Genomic DNA, 16813 nt, shown 5'->3' with positions numbered 1-16813 from the left:
TGGACGCCTGGGCAAAAGTGCTTTATTCCTTCTTGGCTCTGTGCCGGACCTGGCTGTCCCTGCCCCGGGCCAAGGCAGCTGCAGGTGACTCACCGTCTGAGTCTAGTTCCCACAGATTCTAGGCCGGTTTGTTTCTTTAAGAAACCTCCGGCACTGCCCTGGACTTGCCTTAAATCAAGGCTTGCCTTGAGATCTGGGATTGTCTCTTTTTACTATCATTTCTAGCACATAGCACAATGCCTGGCACTTGGTAGGCACTCAAAAGAATTATTTGTTGAGTGCACTGAATAAATGAATGAATGAATGAATGAATGAATGAATGGTGTGTTTTACATGGATTCATGCGTACCATGTGTACACACATCAGTCAGGGTTCTCCAGAAAAACAGAACCAATAAGAGATTTTATATATGGGCATACAGGTATTTGTTTTAAGGAATTGGCTTATACAATGGTGGGGGCTGGAAAATCCAAAATCCATAGGGCAAGCCAGCAGCCTGGAAACTCAGGACACAGGAGTGATCCTGCAGGCTTGAGTCAGAATGTCTTCCTCTGTAAGACAGCTCAGATTTTACTCGTAGGGCCTCCAATGACTGGATGAACCCCACTCACATTATGGACAGTGATCTCCTCTATGCAAAGTCAACTGATTGTAGATGGTGGTCGCACCTCCAAAATGCCTTCACGGCCACACCTACCTTAATGTTCGATTGAATAACTGGGTGCTGACCAAATCTAACCAAGGGACATAGAAAACTAACCATCATAGCTTGTGTCAAGTTACGTCCGTGGGAACGGCTACCTCCACCACCACCGAAAACCTGCCACCCAACAAATACTACGTCGTAAAAACCCAGTAAAACAGAGGTAACCTGTACCCCCGTTCCAGCGAGGTGCCAGCAGCACCAAGATGCTTAAAACACATTCGGTGCCCTCGAGGAGATAACTGGCCAGTAGGATAGTCCCGGCGACAGATGATCACAACCGAGTTTAATAAATGCTGTGATTGAGATGTAGCCAAAACCTGCTGCTGCTCTTTAGAGTCGGTAACCCCTCAGTGGTCAGAAGGGCTTGGTCATCCAAGGGAGGGGCTGATGTCCGCCAAGCTAATGTTACAAGGCTGCCCCGCAGAGAGAGTTTCAAGTATCTTAAACAAATGGGCTGTGAAATGGCCACAGGGTCTTAATGCCAGCAAATGTCAAAGCGTCCAGGGCGATCTGGGTACGTGGGGGAGGGCCTGCCAGGCGGCCACCCTCATTCTGCCCGCAGCTCCTCCTGAATGCCGATCGGGCACCCCCAGCCCCACTCAGCTTTAGGGCTGCAGTCCTCTGAATAAATTCCCCAAGAAATTGATGCCTGGGAGGGCAGGTCAGAGATGTGGCTCTGTCTGCTGGCTTAGCTCTGGTAAAGGAGGCCCTGGGCTAACTCGAGCAGCATTTCTATTTCTGGGAGAGCAGCACTGCATTCTCTGTCCCTCCCCGTGGTGTGTAAGCCGATGAGAGGCAACTGTTTACATCACCAGTGCTGATGGCTTTTATAATGTGCGTGTTCTTCCTGTTTTTCCAACAATATCTGCCGTCAAAATGAAGACTGAGCTCAATATACTTGGTTGCAAATGCACTGCTACCCCCAGGATGGGGCTGTCCTATTTACCTCTTGTCTCTGGCATAGAAACACTAAGATCATACCATTAAGCGCCAGTGCATTCTTGTGCCAGGGCTTGTGGTCAAATCCAATGGCAAGACTCCCAAGTTGAGGCTGCCCTGTGTTAAATCCGCCGCGGAGTCCTGTGGAAGCGCAGAAGCAGGACGGCGGTGGATCTCGTGGATCCAGAAAAAGCAGCAGGGATGCTGAAATGTCATGTTAAGATGTTAGTCCCTGGTGGGTCAGAAGAGAATCCAGAGACTGCAATCTGAGCACGGGAAGAGTCTGGAAGGAAAGCCTCAAACCTTATCATGGTTCTCGGGAGAATTGGAAGGGGGCACAGAGGAGCCCTCGTTTTCTACCTCGTAACTTCCACATGGCTTCAATTTGATACAAAGGATATATATTATTTTTGTAATTAAAGCATTAAAAGCTAAAGCTATTTTTTAAAGATTTTATTTATTTATTTATTTATTTATTTATTTATTTATTTATTTATTTATGAGAAAGACAGAGAGCACAAGCAGGGGGAATGGCAGGCGGAGGGAGAGGGAGAAGCAGGTTCCCTGTCAAGCAGGGAGCCTGACCCAGGGCTCCGGGCTCGATCCCAGGACCCTCAGATCATGACCTGGGTCAAAAGCAGAAACAACCAAATGAGCCACCCAGGCGCCCCGTTGTTTTTTATTTTGTCTTGTTTTTCTTAAAGAGAATTGATTCTTTAACCTTGGCACAAGAGCAGCAGCAGTAGCCACCCACACAAGTACCAACTGACCCTATTGGCAAATGGCCTCGACCCACCAAACACTTTGTAAGAGCAAATTCGAGCTGACTTTGATCTTAGGTTTCTTGATGTGGATTTTAACAGCACTACCTATCCAGGGCAGCCCATTCAGAACAGTGTCGGCCTCCGGGGTCCCCGTGTGAGCAAGTCCCACGGGCCCTGCCCAAACCCGAGGGGTGGCGGACGGCAGTGGTCATCCGAGTGTGTATTTGCCCACCCAGACCGAGCTTGGGACTGACACATGGTTTAATTATCATGCAGAGCTGCTGCTGGAGGCGGCTGGAGGGAGTTGGCATCTGCTTTTGCAGAGCACAATTTCTGCAAATAATTAACCACCAGAACTCTTGATTCTCTCTAATTAATGAAGAGGAAGGCTAGAATCTTCAAAGTCCACGGATGTCATGCTGCCATTGTGTCAGGATTGATCTCCTTTGTTCTAAACCGAAGAGCATGCCTCTCCTGCCTCTCCTAATTCTTTATAAATTGAATTTTTCTATTACTAGTTGTGACAGCTAAGTAACATGACTTCAGAAATTCACCCGCAGTTCATGCCAGTATTAGAAGCCTGAATAATAATAATTTTTTAAAAAGAACCATAATGGAACAAGCTTTCTGTCTCTGACCGAGAATTAATCATAGTGAGGAGACACCTACTGAAAGGAGGGCCGTTAATTAGCTCTAATGGATCTTGCTAGGTGGAGTCTGAATTCCTGGGAAGCTGCAAACAGGGAAAGAAGAGATTCTTCCTTTTTCTCCGTCCATGTCTACGTGAGGCTGGGATGGAGGTGATGGGACTTTGCTTCCAGAGGGGCAGGGAGTCGTGAGGGAGCCACTCAGTTCAGTGGGGGATGCTGATGTGTTAGCCTGGAAGCCTGCCACTCTGAACATCTTGGAGGAAAAGCAAAAACATCTTCAGCGCAAAGGGTCTGTCTCTGACCTGGCCTAAATATACAACGAAACCATACAGAATGGGATCCTTTTAAAACCTTAGTCACGGGGATCCCCAGGTGGCTCAGCGGTTTAACCCCTGCCTTTGGCCCAGGGCCTGATCCTGGAGACCTGGGATCGAGTCCCACGTCAGGCTCCCTGCATGGAGCCTGCTTCTCCCTCTGCGTGTGTCTCTGCCTCTCTCTCTCTCTCTCTCTCTCTCTGTCTATCATGAATAAATAAATAAAATCTTAAAACAATAATAAAAAATAAAACCTTAGATCACTCAACCCCAAAGATTCTAATGGCCCCACTTCTCTAAAGGAAAAGAAATTTATATACATCAATCTACAGGGTCCTATCTATCTGGTCACTCTTTCCCCTGCGACCTCATTTCCCCTCATTTCCTGTGTTCCTCCGTACCCACTCCATTCTAGGCAAATCTGGTTTTCGTGATGTTTTACCAACACTCCACTCAATGCTCCTACCTCAGGATCTTTGCACTGGCTATTCTGTCTATAGCACCACTTTCCAGGTACCTATTGGAAATAAGTACCTTCCTTTAAGACTTTGCTAGACTGTCACCAGTTGATGAGGCCAACATTGACCACCCCATGTAAAAATGGGCCCTCTCACCCCCAGCACTCCCCATTTCTCTTACCCTGCTGTGTTTTTCTCTCTTACCGCCTAACAGACCATGTAATTTCCTTGTTTATTATGTTTGCTGTTGAATATTTGTCTCTTCCACCTCCTACTAGAATATAAGCTCCACAAGATCAGGGACTGTTGTCTGTTTTGCTCATCGATGTATTGCCAGCACCTAGAACTGTGCCAGTTCAATAAATATTTGCACAGTGAATGAATCAGTCATCACACTTCCCAGCGTTTGCTGGTATGTGTGAAGACTGCATGTGCCCGTCCAAGATGATTTCTCAAACATCTTATAAAGGCTGGGGTATGAGCTGTTCCTTTATCTTCTTAAATGTCTAGATGAAGTGCTGTTATTTCTTCTGGCTGCCAAATGTTAATAATTAAAGCAAACAGTGTGATCAGAGTTAAATATTACTTGAGCTGTTTCTTTCTTTCCCAGTGGCTTCTGATAGAAAACACAAGTGTGGGACTAGCCAAGAATGATGCTGTTACAAAAGGGGGTTGGCTTTTGTCCCCAGAGTCTGTGTTCTTCCTCTTTAAGTTCATGGAGAGTCTTCAAAAGACTTCAGAGATATTGCGCAGTAGAAATCATGGCAGGGTGAAATGTGCCCATGGTGAAATTTAACAGTGACCCTATTGAGGGGGAAACATTCATAGGCGCTCAAAGAAGAGGCATATCTGCTGAGGATATAGGGCCAGGGCCAGAGCAGAGAGCTTTAGGCAGGGAGTTACAGTGAATTTTACGCGTGTGGATTTTTGCCATATCTATGGATTGTTGCCAAATCCCCTTGCGCCCTTCCCACTCATGCTTCCCAACAATGGGGCCGTAATAAATTCCCAGTCTAGATTCTTTCCATTAAAGAATGACTACTGAGTCTTGCTTGTGTCTGGGACTTACTGGGGATTAGATAAATCTGGAGGAGTTGCAGGATAAACCGATCAGGGCAATAAGTGGATAGATCCAACCTTCCATAATCTCCTTAATTTGTGTCTCATATCAATCCAGTCCTTAGTTCAGAGGGGCTGATGCCAGAGGAAAATATATGTATGTTCAGTTAACAAGGCACCTGGTGCTAGGCTAGGTGCTGCTTCATGAAGCATAGGTTGTGGACCTGATTCTGCAGCTGCTGGTTGAGTGACTTTGGCCATTCGTCCTCCCATACCATGTTTCTAACTGGACCTTCTTAATACTTCACAATATTCTTTCTCATTTATTCCTCTGAATAACTCTGTCTCCTTATTTCAGAGATAAAGAAGGAAAAGCCCAGAAAGGTCAACGTACCTTGGTACTGTTATTAAGAGGTAGGATGAGAAAAATTAAAAATAGAACTACTATGTGATCTAGTACTCCCACTTCTGGGTGTTTATCCAAAGGAAATGAAAATAGGATATCGAAGAGATATCGGCACTCCCATGTTCATTGCAGCATTATTCACAAATGGAACTCTTCTTACAAGTAAAAAGAGATTTTTACCAATGCCAAATGGATTATTATTAAAGGGGCCTCCCCAAATTTAGAGGATGTTCAGAGGTCAGAGTTGAGAATGAGAATTCAAACTAAGTCTCATGCTGATAAAAGTATGAACAATTGTGTTTTTTAGCTATTCTCAATTCAAATTCCAAGGCTGACATTTAGAGCATCCCTTCAAAGCCAAGTTTGGTACAGCGCTCTGGTTCTAAATAGCAAAATTGACCTTCCCTCCCAGACTCATATTCTAAATTATTCTGAAGCTTCTTCCTCTTAGACTGCTCCCGACAACCATCCTGAAGCAGCCTCCAAGACACTCTTGCTGATTTACAGCTGCAATCTCACTAAAAGGAATGGAAAAAAGCCAGGGCAAGTTTCTGTTAGATAGAATGACTGGCATGAAATACTAACATCGCTACAACTTGGCATATGACTGGCTGTAGGGCAGCCCTCCCTTTCTTATTTCACCAAAATAGGTCATTTGGTAGGAAACCGAGGGAGCCTTGTTCCTTGGCCTCCACCCCCCAAGATGAAGAGAGAAGGCTGCTGCCATGCTCCTTAGCGTGTGCCTGCATGTGGCTCCCAAATGCCAACCCTGGGCCAGCAAGCCTCTCTTTGTGATGTTCCATGTCAGTGGTTTGTCTTTGATGCAGGTCTGTGACTGCTGTGCACAGAGCCCTCTGTTTCCTGCCTTTAGAGAAGGGATAAAGACGGGGCAGGAGGCGCACAGTAAGCTCCAGCTGTCCCTGCTTAAGATACAATGATTAGATGTGAATCGGCCATTTGGTTTGACAAAACATCATCTAAATGATGAAGGGGGTCTTTTTCCCTCATCTTAATTTTCTCCCAGAAATCTGACCCCATGCCATCAATTGGTCATCAAATATTTGTTGACAACTCCCCCTGTCTCATTTTACACAAGGCAAAGGGTGCAGCAAGAAACAAAACCTTACAAGTTGTTAAAGACTTAGCTTGGAAAATACGGTGGATATTTGTTCACCAAGAGTGGAAAACTCAAATGACTACAGGGGTAGGTGGGCAAGTGCATGGAGCAGATACATTTTCCTCGTACATTTAATAAATAGGAATATTCTTTTCTCCACAAAATCACAGCCCTGTTGGTCTATGTTTAGTTTTTACATCTTTGCAGAGACAAAGGTATCTTCTTCAACTCTCCTGTAAGACAACAGTAGGGTAAGTGCCAATTCAGATGGCAACCAGTAGCAGAGGTCAGTGCTGAGAGACCATCGGAAATGCTGCATGGAAGTGGCGGGGCTGTGTCTAGTCACAGGGCTTGGGGGTTATCACCAGGGAGCAGCTGCTTACTAAGTGCCATGTTGTCTTACTGCTGAGTGAAAATGGGGGCTTGGAATATATCTTCAAAATCTTCTAAGACACCATTCTTCCCAAAATAGGTCATGGAGATATATTCTCGGTCCCCATCTTGGTCTCTTAGATTTAACTTTGTCTTGTCCTTTCGTTTCCCTCAAGTGGATGGGAGGCTCCTTCTGAAGGCTGAAGTTCCCCCCGTTTTGTCCACTCATAGGAATGGTCTGAGCTTTGTACATGGCTGCTGGACAATGGTTACTCCATATTGTCATTGGGCTCACTGTGACAGAGAGCATACCCTTCTTGTGGTCTGGATTATGCAGAATGATGCACCAGTGGATGAGTTATGATTATCAAGGAAAGCAGAGGGATGTCCAAAATGACATCTAGGTTTCATTCAGGTAATTTTAAAAAGGTCTCTGTGGTCAATTGCAAAATGGCTGTAAATAAGTATCTTGTGTGCTGGCCTCTCTGCCACTCTTCCCATCAAGAAGTCTGTTTGACTCTGGGCTTGACTATATAACTTGTTTTGGCCACTGAAATATTAGCAAACATGATACATGTAAAGACTTGAAAAGCATTGACACATTGAGGCTTACCAGCTCCTGCTGCACTGGATTCATGAGATCACCATAAAAATTAGCTTGAAGCCCCAGCAGACAACTTGTTAACCACAGTCACATGAGTGAGACTCATCCTACACCAACCATCTGGCCTGAATGAGATGTGCAGAAGAACCAACCAGCTGAGCCCAAATTTCCCACTCGCAGAAATGTGAACTAATAGTCATCCTTGTTTGAAAAACAGAAAACACACCTTGCTCTTCAATCCAATCAAAGAATAGAGCCTGCCCACTGCTATCGAATCTTCCATGCTGAGGCAATGATAACTCCACAGCGACATGAGGAAAGTGCCTGTGAGATCATAGAATCTCTATGCAAGGGCTACATGCCACGTCAGCCCTCTGACTGTTTCAGTGCCTCTGATACAATGACTGGACCTTGAAGGTAGGTGCTTTCACCTTAGATCAGTTTGACTCTTAGAAATACCTTCTTTACATTGATCCAAAATGTCTCTCCTCTGACTTCAACCCAATGGTTTTGGCTGCAGCACAGGGCAAGCAGAACAAATCTATCTCTGTACATGAAAGTTCTTCACATTCTTGAAGATAATGACCGCAGCAACCTCATGTTTCTCTGGCTTTAACTTCTCTTATTCCTTCAACAACATTTATAGAACATGATTCCAAATTTCTTTACAATCCTATCTGTTGACTTCCACATGGGCCCCAGTATGTGTCTCCACGTGGTGCCCCAAGCTGAAATACAGCTCTCTGCTGTGGTCTGACCTCAACACAGTAAAATAGACATGACTCACTTCCTCATCCCAGATGGCACCTGGTTTTACATGCAGCCTAGGATCATGTTGACTTTTGGAGCAGGCCCATAATGACCTCTGTTGACTAAAACTCATAAGAATTTTCATTCAGACTGCTATAAATTAAGTCTTTCACACCCTAGATTTAGATTTAGGCCACAGCTCCAATCTCCAAGATTCTTGAGCAGCTTCTGTGCTTTTAAAATATAGGCACAAAATTTTTGAACATTCCTCCCTTCAAGGGGTGAAGCCTAATTCCCCTCCTGGAGTACAGGTGGACCTACTGATTTGTTTCTAATAAATAGAATAAAGTGGAAATGATGCTGTGTGACTTTAAAGACCAGGACCTAAAAGGGACTGTGACTTTCTTCTTCCCTTGGCTTGCTCTTTCCGGGGGAAGTTTGTGCCACGTCTTGAGGATGCTCATGCAGCCTATGGACAGGCTTACGTGGTGAGGAACTGAAGTCCTCTGCCCACAGCCATGTGAGTGAGCAAGATTCGAAGCAGACCCTCCACCCCAGCCAAGGCTTCGGAGGCCTCCAGCCCTGACTCACATCCTGACTGAAACTATGAGAAACCCTGAGCCAGAAACACCCAGCTAAGCTGCTGCTGCATTTGTGAACTAAAGAAACTATAAGATAACAAATACTTGTTGTTTAAGCCACTCAGTTTTGGTGTGATTTGCTATGTAGCAAAAGATAACAAATACATCTTGATTCTGTGGTTAGATATCTTACTGATGCATCCATATTATTCACGGAAGGAGTAAGCATGGCCTTTCCATGTATATCAGAACCTACACTTGGTACAAATTATAGCGACGACAGAGCCCTTGGGGGTATTACCAGAAGCCTCCTTCGGATCAACGCTGGTTTTACACAGCATCCTTAGATATGGTGCTTTAGCCAGTTCTTAATACCCCCCGCTCTAAGAGAGAGACAACACCAGACATTGGTGGGAAGACTTGAATGGAACTTTGATGAATTATAAGAATTCAGACAGGCCAGGGGGCTGGCAGGCGTGAGCATACTCAGTGCACACAGGCAGATCCCTATATATAGGTCAGATTCAAGGGACAGCAGAGAGATAGCCAGACTGCAAGCTCTTGAGGAAAAGGACTGCGTGTGTCTTGTTTACTGCCCATACCTCAGCTCTGGTGCATAAAAAAAGGCTCAGTAACAATTTTTTAAAATGAGATAATGAAAAAATGGACAGTTTGCATAGATGAAGAGTAAGAGAAGTTTAGATACGGAGGCTAGCCAGATTTGAGAAGAGCTTCATGGTCAAAATACTTTTCTAGGAATTGATATTTCACAGTTGAAAAATCGCTTGAGCTTTGAGCAGAACTTAAGCAGAGTTGATACTTCCTGCAACAAGGAGGTACAGAGAAGACTATGGATCCTAAAACTGTGATTCCCAAATTCTCTCCACAAAATCACAGCCCTGTTGGTCTACCTTTAGTTACCTAAGGTAGGCAGAGATTAGTTCAACCTTGGCAGTCTCTTGAAGAAATATTTTTCATGGGGGGAAATGAGTAACTTAGAAAGGCAAAGGTAAGGACCATGCTGGTAATTGATCTTGAAGTCAAGGTTACCAGGCTAAGCCTAGATCTAAGCTGAGAACTTGCACGGATGAACAGAGGATGTAGGGATGTAAGTAAGAGGAGAGACGGCCTAGAGGCACGCAATATGTAGGAACCATGCATGCATGGTGTCTGTCTCAGGTTTAACAGCTCCTTTGGTTACAAAGTCTTCCAGAATTGGACTGTGCTCACTGGGCAGCACACCTCAGCCCTAACATATCCTTGCTGACCCTTCCTCTAATTCCCTGGTCCCCAATATTTTTCCAGTTCATTTCTTGGCAAAAGCATCGGCTTTCCTAAAGTGCAGATATGGGTCTTTAGGCCACAACCCACCTGGGAACCTGGTAAATCAAATACCATTTAGCAAAGGGCAGAGGTAAAGACAGGACTTAAATTAAAATACACTTTCTCGGATGTGACCGGCTGCTTTGTTTGTGAGATTTATATTTTTATTAATACGACAAAATGTATATACTGCTTTAAGTATGGCTGTAGATGTTGGGAATGTACACACAATAAATCAATAATATAAGATTCTCCCATTAAGAACCTCACAGCCTAGTCAGGAAGAGTCCAAAATCTGTGGTTCTGTGGGGTGTGTGTGTGTGTGTATGTGTAGTGATACAAGAGCTAAGAATCAACAGTGGCCTAAGGAGCATCATAGATGGAAGGACTAAGTGCACACACGTGTGTGTGAGCTGTGTGTGGGAGCTTTGGAAGAGTATCAGGGGAAGCTCCATCAGAAAGATAATTTGCAAACTGAATCTTGATGGAATAAGTAGAGAGGATCACTAGGGAGATAAGATCACTAGACAGATCTGAAGACATGGGAGAGGATGATGGGGTTGAGGGAGGGGGTATGTTTATGTGATGAAGAGAGTGATGGAAAGAAGGGGGTGATAAGAGATGAGCCTGGAAAGGTAGGCAGACTGCCAGTCTAGAGAGCATGAGCTTTATCTTGTAGATGATGGGGAAAGGCACAGTGTTCAACGGAAGAGTTACTCATTCTGATTTGTAATTTTGAAATATAAGCAATGGTGGAATGTTGGTGAATTGGAGGTGGGAGATTGGTTGGAAAGTTATTACAGCAACCAGGCAAAGTGGATGAAATGTAATGATAGGGGACACGAAAGAGGAAAGATCTCTAAGGATCTGAATGGACAAGGCCTGGCCAGGATTAGAGGCTGGTGGCTGATGGTCATAAAGAAGGAAGAAAAAGAAGCCTGAGGATTTCCTGTTCAGGTACTTGGTTGAAATAATTTGATGTAGTGGAGCTGCATGCCTCAGTGAGCTTTGTGTTGTTAAACAAACAGCAGTAAAGGTCAGTTTTAATATTATTATTTGCTATACCTATGAACCCCCTATGGGGGCCTGCAAACAGGGAGGATGTTATAAAGGGGAGAAGAGGCCAGTGTATAAAGCAGATTGTGGTTGAGAATGGTCAAGTGTAAAAGTGACTGCCGACAGCGTGAAGGACGATCAAGGGCCTTCTTGTGGGGATTCCAGCTGAAACTAGCTCTCTGGGCTGGACTGGCTGGACTGGCAAGCCCATGCCCTCCCATGAGGTATGGGTGTCATCTCTGCACGCAGGCTGGGTAGATCCCCAGATGACCTTGGCCTATAGTTAGCTCTCACATCAGCTGTGGCTGGTTTCCAAAGTAGCAGCAACGGCAGCTGACAGCTTTGGAAGTGTATTTTCTTCTCAGTAAAGAAAAAGTGCCCACAAGCAATACATTTCCCAAGAAGCTACTCTTCCTGGTCTGACTAAGGGCTTCTGTGGAGAAAATATGCAATGTTTCCATAAGGCTGTTTAAAAAAAAAAAAGAAGAAGAAGGAATCACTTTTCTCTTGAGGCAAAACACCTTGAACCTCTTGGGGGACTTAGAAGAATCAAACCATTACATTCTATCTTGGAAAATATGTCAAAGAAATGCCTGCGTGCTTGCCTTAGTTCATTAGAGACTCTTTCCCCCTTCTTCAGATCATAATAAAAATGAATGAGAATATAGGGGTTCAAAGGCAGAGAAGGACTCTAACCCTAACAGATCAGAAGTCTATGCCTACTTTGGAGATCTGACGTTGGAATACAAGAACCTAAGCTTGAGACTCTCCAATCAAAAATTCTCACAATCACTTAGAGTTCACGTCAAAACATCTGGTGGCAAGTGTGCTTCAGTGTATGATAACCGGGGAAAATACTGAGAAATTGCAGCAACGTTTTTGTGTGTGTAAATGGAGCTTTAGTTCCTGTACTTCAGCCAGAAAACACTAGAGGGAGTCAAATAGAGGAAAAGACCATCTCCGAATGCCCAGGACCGAAGAAGAGCCTGCAGAGGAAGGCCTTTCTGCATTTCCCCAAGGCACCCGGTTTTACCTAGGTAGACACTAATCTTTATACTGTGACCAAGTGACTCTCTGCTTGAAACCCAGTGCTAAAAAACTGTAACTATGAGCTGCTGATTCTGTTCTGAATCCAAAACAGTAAAAAGAAAACCATTACTCTCTGACCAGGATCTGGATTCTGTCCATTTGAGGCATGGGGAGAGCCAATATGCCAGAACTCGGTGAGTCTTTAATTTTAGAGGACACATTCTTTGGATGAATAACCTTTCACAGATATTGGATTTTTTTTTTTTCTTTTTAAAGCGCTGGTAGTCATACTTTCAGTGCTCATAGTGAATAGTAATGATTACCCGGCATTTTCAGACACTTGCAGGAATAAAATGAGCTCTTCGTAAATACCCTAGACTGGAAGCCCCCCCCCCCGCCCCCCCACTGTCTCCACAGTTCTCATGAATTAGGTCTACATTAACACAGCATTTTACTTTTTTTTTTTATTTCTTAATTTTTAATTTTTATTTTTTAACACAGCATTTTACAATCTAGGAACACCCAAGTTAACTGGCCCAGTGTCATGCCCGTGTCAATGAGAACGGATACTTCGTCTTGTTTAAATTCCCAGTTCCTTAGTTCCTTTGTGACGCCTTGAAAATGCCACAAGACACAGGGAAGGCCAGGGCCTAAAGTTGCCTTTTTTTTTTTTTTTTTTTAAAGATGAACAATTAATCACTATAACCAGAAACAAGGATCTTAAAAAGCTGCTTAAGAAACTGTTCAACTGAATGTTAAAAATACCTTCCTGGACGATGAACTAATAACCCCATGAAATCGTGCCCTTACACCATAGCAGATTTTTGAAGTACGGCTGGTAAAAGCACGTGTGCATTCAAATGTAAGAAAAATCACAGTAAAGCATGCTCGATTAATGAGGAAGCCCCCTTTCAGAAACCGTGGGGTCAGCCTCGCCTGGACGGGAGTATCCAGAGAACAGAAGGAACGTCATGAACTTCCTAAGGCGGCGTCTGTTGGAAACGATCGGTTACACGGACGAGGAAAACTTAGTTCCGAAGTTTGGGTTTGCGTTTGTTAGTCATGCATTATAGGACTTACCTCCCAGGGCAGACCTTTACTTTCAGAAAGTGCTGAGATGCATTACTGCACCCGTTACCAAGTCTTTGGCAGAAATACCATTTATCCTTGTTGTGGTAATGAACAGATTTGTAACATTCTGGTGTCACCATTCCTGAAAAAGCACGTTCATTTGAATGTTTCTTCCACCAACCCAGGGAAATATTTCATGAAGGCACATTGGTGCGGCCTACTAGGGAGAGCTATTGCTGCTGAATGACAGAGTGTCTGGTGGATTTACATGAAACCCCAAGTGCTCGTATGAGAATAGGTTAGGTTTAGATTGACGAGCAAATGTGTAACCAGACTTCTGGCTGACAAATGGCAGAACTATGCCAGCGCATTAGCTGCCCTGGAGAGAGACCAAAAGTAAGGCGGGGGGATCAAGTTCATTCCATAAAGGACATTCGAACCTAATGGATGGCAGGGTGGCTGGGACGTGGAGCACACATAGATTGTGATACCCCAAAATAGTACCGGGCAAGTTTAGAGTCGAGCTGGCATCCGAACCAATGACCCAACTCCCATCAAATTTTCGTATATCGTGTTGGGTTGTTTATATTTACATTCCTTCAAAAGGATCCTGGTGTTTTCAGGAGAAGTCTAGTTTATTGGTGGGTCTGGCTTAAAGTCACTAGCCTCTGAAAGTGGCTTGTTTGGTTAAACTGGAAAATGAAAATAAAAACTGAGGAGATTAGTATGAAAGATGGTGCCAAACACTAAATGGTCCAAATTGGATTTGATTTGTTCCAGTTGGGCACAGCTGAGAAGAGACGTCCGTACAGCTTTTGGGAAGAAGGATGAAGTGTTTGGACCACACTCTTCTGAGGTCGAGGCCAAGAGTGCAGGGCTTTGGGTCCGCCTTCAAGGAGGTCATATGACAGATGACTGGTGCTGTTCACTGGGCCTCCGTGGTGTTCCAGTGCCATCTCAGCCCTGGAGATGCTTTATCTTTTCATTCTCACCACCGCAGTGTGGCCTGGGTTGGTGGCCTTGCTTTAGAGATTCGTTGACTTGCCCAAGGTCACATGCTGGTAAGTGACAGTCAGATTTAAACCTCAGTCTGACTCCAAAGCAGTTTCCCTCATGCCCCAGCGCCTCTTGAGCGTCTGAAGAACAGTGCTGGAGGCAGTGTGGCAGCTCACAAGCCATGTGGTACTTGAGTGCTCTGGAAGCAAGGGCAACAGAGAGCCAGGGCACCTGGGTCTGAGTCCTCGCTCTATTGTTGACTGGATACTTGATCTCAGAAAAATTCCTAAGGTCTCTGAGCTGACTCCTTGTCTATAAAGAACGTGTCCTGTGTATGGTGGCTTCTTAGAAGATTTTTAAACCACCTTTCATTTCTAACCTCTATGATACCCTGGAACCTTCAAGGAGCCTTACATTCTTTTGTTCACTAAGTAAACTCCTACGTGAGGAAACACTTCGATTTGGAATTCAAGAACTGACTTAATTTCTGCCATAGAGATATTATTCCTTCTCTGCAAAATTCATTTCCTCTGTGGGTTGCCCCAGCACTGACTATCTTCTGTTTCCTGAGGGGACCGACTCCACTGTGTGCTAAGTGTGGTGCTCTGCTCACCGTGAGCCATAAGACAGGCCTGTAGGACATGCTAGAAATACAAGATGGTATTTCGTAACATTGTCACTAAGAATACTGCTAAAGTTGGCAATAAATATTATTTCCAGGGAGTTAAAGAACCAAATATCCACGTAGTTGCCTACTTTGGCTGCTTTGTTCTATTTCTGTAAATAAATGAGGGTTTTATTGATTGTATTCCCTCTCCTTATGCAAAATTCACTATGATGCGCTGACAAGTTTTCTCTGGAAAGTGCTGTCTACCATTAAAGTGTGCCATCCATTCCTTCTTTGGCTCGTACCCACTCTCCCGTTGGTGACAACGTATGCTTGGGCTTCCCTGCCGCGGGTATCCATCTCCTGCTGCTCTGGGGCTCTGCACAGCATTCTTGAGGATCAGATGACATGGGCTGGGCTGTATGTGGGGAGCAACATTTCAAAATTCCTTTGATGTTGCGCCTTGTGATACTCAATGGCTAAATCCAAGCTTTTGCTATTTGACCAAATGCCAAATGTACTAGTTCCTGAATATCTATGATCTTACAGAGAGCTGGATGGAAAAATAAGAAGAAACCACTGGGAAAAAATATTTTAAAACTATTTTACAGGGCCAATTAAGGTAAAGCTTTGATTAATTGGAAAGTTGAGCAGAGTGTTAATTTCTTAATTAGGAGCTAAGGTTTAGCACTTTAAAAAATTCATTTCATATATCCTGAGTGTCATCTATGTACAAGGTGTTAGGAATACAAAGAGGGTCAAAAGTTCATATAGTCCTTTGGTCCAAAGCGCCTTCTGGCATTCTTCTACCCATTACTGTTGACAGTTCTGCTTTTTTCTTTCTGGTTCTTTTTAATGCTTATGGTTTTTTTGTTATAATGATGTGATCATACAGAATTTGTATTCTTTTTAAAAGCTTTATTGATTTCTTCATGCGAGACACAGAGAAAGAGGCAGAGACATAGGCAAGAGGGAGATGCAGGCTCCCTGTGGGAGCCTGATGTGGAACTCGATCCCAGGACCCCAGGATCATGACCCGGTCACCCTGGTGCCCGCAGAATGTGTATTTTGAATCCATTTTTTATTCATTTAACATTGTAAGAATTTAATCTAAGCATAGCCTAAGCCTATAATGCTGTGCTTAAACATTCCTTTATTTACTTAAAGTTTACGTTGTTTCCATGACAGGAAATGCTGTAAAGAAAACCTTTACACAAAGAGGTTGCCCTTCATCATCATCATCATTATTAACTTTTGTATTTCCTGCAACAAACTCTCATATGCCTAATTATTGGATCAAAGAAGACAATTTTGTATGTACATTTAAATACTGAGTTCGAATACTTAATGCAATATGCCAGTTTCCATAGGAATTATACCAACATATATTTGCACTACCATTGCTTGACTATAAATTTCTCCCTACTGTCTCTACCCTTATTGGACTTTGATTGTGTACATTTTTTTCCTTATTAAACAGGCAAAATACTTTTGAATCAAAAAACAAATTTAACATCCATCCATTGATTTTTTTTAATAATTTCTTTTTAAAAAAATTTTATTTATTTATTCATGAAAGATAGGGGGGGGGCGCAGAGACACAGGCAGAGGGAGAAGCAGGCTCCATGCAGGGAGCCTGACTTTGGACTTGATCCTGGGACCCCAGAATCACACCCTGGGCTGAAGGGAGGTGCTAAACCACTGAGCCAGCTGGGCTGCCCCCATCCATTGAATTCATACAATAACCTTGCCAAGTCAACAGTTTACAGGTGCATAGATACTGGGAAAGATGAAGTGACTTGCCCAAGTCTGTCCAATTCTTATCAGAGCGGGGCCTTGATCGCCCTTCCTGAGTCCAGGCCTGTGTGCTGTATCCTTCCACAGCTGCCCCTAAAAACCTGGAGGTTTTCAGGTGCCTGGAGAGGCTAGTCGCCTAGACTCTCATTCTAGGTGAATGAGGGTCTGAGATGAGCCCGGCGAGGCTCCACGGTTGGTGTGCATGAAGATGGA

At 44.1% G+C, this 16813-nt stretch overlaps 1 protein-coding gene and 1 long non-coding RNA gene across 9 annotated transcripts in view; one reads left to right on the top strand and one right to left on the bottom strand.

Annotated features, from left to right (window-relative positions):
• ITGB6 (integrin subunit beta 6) overlaps window positions 1-13520 on the bottom strand; it is a 134904-nt gene extending 121384 nt beyond the window's left edge. For 3 of the 6 annotated variants that reach the window (XM_077883414.1, XM_077883413.1, XM_077883415.1), the window contains exon 1: window positions 13210-13517. The gene's annotated coding sequence lies outside the window, so the exon portion shown is untranslated. Of the gene's footprint in view, window positions 1-13209 lie in introns of all 6 variants that reach the window. The other 3 variants (XM_077883410.1, XM_077883411.1, XM_077883412.1) reach the window with 2 other exon arrangements.
• Window positions 7024-16434, top strand: LOC144304822 (uncharacterized). 3 transcript variants are annotated; one of them, XR_013371794.1, is made up of 3 exons: window positions 11489-12323; window positions 13981-14261; window positions 15992-16434. It is a non-coding gene; the product is annotated as an uncharacterized LOC144304822 (long non-coding RNA). The 3 variants fall into 3 exon arrangements; XR_013371793.1 differs by lacking the exons at window positions 11489-12323; window positions 15992-16434 and adding an exon at window positions 7024-7807 and having other exon boundaries at window positions 13981-15004; XR_013371792.1 differs by lacking the exon at window positions 15992-16434 and having other exon boundaries at window positions 13981-15004.
• Window positions 16435-16813: the final 379 nt, after the last annotated feature.

The sequence above is a fragment of the Canis aureus genome, chromosome 34 (assembly GCF_053574225.1).
Source record: "Canis aureus isolate CA01 chromosome 34, VMU_Caureus_v.1.0, whole genome shotgun sequence".
NCBI classification, from domain to species: Eukaryota; Metazoa; Chordata; class Mammalia; order Carnivora; family Canidae; genus Canis; species Canis aureus.
The sequence above is the reverse complement of the archived record's forward strand: the minus strand, read 5'-3'. Positions and strand labels throughout refer to the sequence as shown.